The sequence below is a fragment of the Armigeres subalbatus genome, chromosome 3 (assembly GCF_024139115.2).
Source record: "Armigeres subalbatus isolate Guangzhou_Male chromosome 3, GZ_Asu_2, whole genome shotgun sequence".
NCBI lineage: Eukaryota > Metazoa > Arthropoda > Insecta > Diptera > Culicidae > Armigeres > Armigeres subalbatus.
In genome coordinates this window covers 231,721,916-231,725,854 of record NC_085141.1, presented here as the reverse complement: position 1 = coordinate 231,725,854, position 3,939 = coordinate 231,721,916, and the positions used below count along the sequence as shown (strand labels likewise).

General features: G+C 34.2%; 1 long non-coding RNA gene across 1 annotated transcript; it reads left to right on the top strand.

Annotated features, from left to right (window-relative positions):
• Nucleotides 1–1,542: 1,542 nt before the first annotated feature.
• On the top strand, nt 1,543–2,017 carry LOC134223239 (uncharacterized). Its single transcript, XR_009982491.1, has 3 exons — nt 1,543–1,624; nt 1,734–1,808; nt 1,884–2,017. It is a non-coding gene; the product is annotated as an uncharacterized LOC134223239 (long non-coding RNA).
• Nucleotides 2,018–3,939: the final 1,922 nt, after the last annotated feature.

The following is a 3,939-nucleotide window of genomic DNA, read 5'->3' as shown; positions in this document are numbered from 1 at the left end:
TTTTCGACCTTTTGTCCCTTCAACCTTCTGACCCTTCAACCTTTTGTCCTTTTGCCCTTTTGACCTTCAAGCTTATTCTTCAAGTATTATTGAGGAATATCCGAAGAATTTTCCTTAGGTATTTTGGAAAAAAAAATCAAAGGTATTTCCTAAGGAATTTCTAAAAGAATTTCTAAAGAAATTCCTAAAAGAATTCGTTAAGGAATTTTCGAAGAAATTTTCGATATGTTCTTAGAAATAATTCTTTCTAAATAAATCTAAAATAAATCTCCTAAATTTTCAAAGAAATGTTCTGGATTAATCTCTGAAGTTTTTTCCGGAGAAATTTTTGTGGACATTTAAGAGTGTTCCTCTGTTCTTGAAATTTTGTCCTAGAATTGTGGAAAGGATTTTTGCTGGAAATTCCGATGGAATTACTGGGGAAATTTTCGATTGCATCCAAAGGAATACACTGTTATCACTTTTCATTTTTGCCCAGCTAGGGAAAAATGAAAAGTGATAACAGTGCTTTCGAAGTCATGTACGGACATTTAGACAAACAGACGGTTCAAGTTGGACTAAACACACGACAACAAACAACATAAATATTTTCCCCTTGAAAAAGACACAATTCCCGTTTCGAAACGTCGGGTAGATAATAAACTCGTTCTGACATTTTTTAAATTGAGTAGCCGATCAATAAATATAATTAAATTTAAATTAACGCAAAAACGATTTAATAAAAATTCCCCGAAAAAAAAATAGAAATATGTAGCCCTTAAAGGATCTTAAAACTTTTTGTATTAGACTAATGCTCTAAATCTGAAATTGGCGGGTTGATAAACGAATTAGTGTCAAATAACATTATTGTCATGACATTCCGTGGCATTTTTTAAATTTTGTTCTCATGCCTCACACTTTATATTTAGATCAATGATCTGACAAAGCATTAATAAAAAAATCCAAATTGTAAATAGTTACAAAAAAAAGTTGTTAGTAAATTAGAAATAACAATTAATTTTTTTTACATATCCTATTACAGCACGCTGTCGTTGATTTTGCTTCGTTTCAAGGTTTCGGGAATAAAAGAATTTTGTTAGTGTCTGATTCAACCAAACCCAACCCGCATAGTTGAAAACGGTTTGCCCTGTTTTTGTTACTAATAATATTTATTAAGGAGTATTGTTACTACTTGGATTATAATCGTTTTACAATATAACTACAGGTTGATCTAAAACTAGTATTGTACAGCATTTTAAATCTACTATACCGTTTGCAATGATTGTACACTTTATTATTCTTTCATAATTTCATATCGTTCATTCTTTTGAAACAAAATTGTAATAAATTGTGAATGAATTATAACTGGTATAGCCTCGGGTATTGCAATAATACAGCACGTGGTTATAAAATAATTATGTATCTTCTTAAGTTGTTGCGCTTCCACACATACTTTGAGAACCGTATCATTTCATGATAAATTCACAATAACCGTTGAAGTTCTGCATTGAGTATGCGTTTGGTTTTTGATGGACTGAAATATTAATTTTCCGTGTTTGTTTATAGTCAGAAAAATACTGTTGCGATGGAACCAGATTTTTCCGTAAAAGTTTTCGTATGCAGTTTCTCGCACCGAAAAAAACAGGTAAGTGATCGGAATTCATATAATAATAAATATTATAATGAATAATAATTATTATTGTGAATTAATAAATATAATGCTCTTTAATGGTTTTTCTTTTGTTCCCAAACAGGTCCTGAGTAGGAGAATCGAGATGATCGCAATCTCGGGAGGACTTGGTTCGGAATTCATTTTTATAAATTAATTGGTAAGTCATGTTTCGTAAATTAAATAACGCCTGCAGATTTATGACATAGGAATTTCTCTCCACTATTTCTTGCAGTCCATACTACATCCTCACAATGGGGGCAGCTTCCTGGAGACCATACATCCCATAATATGGATTTTTGTTTGCAGACGTCACATTAAGTTCACATTATGTTAACAATAAATCGTAAAATAATAATAATACATAAAGATCGTGTTTTATGAAATAAATAGAGAAATATGCTAATTGCTCTTCCTTCCAGTAGAAGATAAAGGATACGGTATGTCGATTTTTTAAATATCATTCTACGGTTCATATATTACACCCCTTATTGTTCTCAGCTAAAACAAGGATTGTAACTGAACCGTACCACATACTTTGAGCCGAAAATAATGTACTGGAAAAATCCCTTTTTTATATGTTAATTATACTTAACCGTCTGTTACCCATATAGTCGATTGGTCAAACACAGTATACCATACTTTGAAAATCATTCATGGTGAGGTTAGTTTATCTTAAGTATGAACAAACATCAGAATGGTAGGGATAACGTTTTCTATTGTTATGAACGTTTTGAGTTATGGTCCAATTATGGTTCATGATTATGCGGGAAGGCTTGAGATGTAGAGCCACGATCACCAATTACTACCAAACACTTCTCAAAAGACCCGATTGGCCAGGTCAGTAAATTAGTTAAGAACAAAATATTAATCTCTCCTTCTGTCTCACAGGCCTTTCAATAATTAAAGGGGTGGAAAATAAAAAATAAAGGCTTTTCAGTTTTCTTGAAGAATTTCTTATAGAATTTCAAAATGTTTTATTTTCCGGTAATATTTTGAAATCTCCCCTCAAATAATTAAATTTTGGCCATGAAATTTTGAGGGGGGCAGAGACAGAAGAAAAATAATTAAAATTCGTTCCCGCCTTACCTGATCTTTTGTGTGGTCCAATTCCAATTGAAAAATCCGGCTCATAAAAATGATTGACCCAAATACTTCCCTTTTTCTTTAGAACGCCAGCGTTTTTCCCGCGATACACCGTGATTTATAATAAGACTTAATCCAAATCTAAGTTCTATAGAAGTAAACTTCATCTCAACTGTCGAAATACAATTTTCAATTCTGGGTCTGATACAAAAAGCCAAAAATCAGTGTTGATATTTTTGCGGATAAATTCCTCCGAGCAACGTACCGTTTGTCGTGTGTGCATTTTCTGTTCCGGATTTATGTCTTAATGAAAAACGGCAACAGAATTGTTAATAGACCTGACGAAAAGCTCCGTGCACAAACGGAATAGACAAAAACAAATGTGCGGAAATGTGAAAAGCGCATAACAAAGACTCTGCTGCCTATTCCAGTAGTAGTAGGTGATAGTTCTGTAGGATCTTGCTGGCCTTTGGAGCACTAGCGCAGTATATGGGAGAAACATGGAAGCAAAATAGAAAAGGCAGTTTAAATACGGACCAAGTCGCAGTGAGCATCGCGCGAACAGAGGAATGTGATCGGACAATGAAGGGGCCACTTTCCTACGGACCGGCTTCCGTCGTCGTCGACACGACATCGCTTTGGACCAGATATGAATGTAAAGCACACATTATTTCTTGGTGGGTATTGTTCTCCGCAAGGGGTGCAATAACGACAAGGATAATGCTATACGACAGGATGAGCAATGTAAGCAGAATGTAGTGTTTTTGATTAGAGTGGAGAACTTTTCAGCTGACAGGAGCTTTCTTAACTACTAGCAATAACTATTTTGTGACACATATGTTAACATCCAGTTTTTTGTTGATAGCTGCTCGTTATTGCCTTAGCCAATGAAAGGAAACGCATTTATGCTTGGTTTCAATACACAAAACCATGTACTATGAAATATAAAGATTATTGGGTTGATGTTCATTTTTAAGATTACCATTAGCATTTAGCAGTTCGCACAAATTCGTAGGTGGTACAAGCCAAGACTATTGTATGAGAGTAGCATCACTTTCATCCGTTACCACAGATATTGATTTGGTACTAACCACTAACTCTTAGATGGAAGCAATGCAGTCTCCAATAATCAAGATATGTCCTGGCCACGTCCTTGCGAATGCTGAGGAAGGGAAAGGATGGTTTGTTGGACACCTACTTAAGAA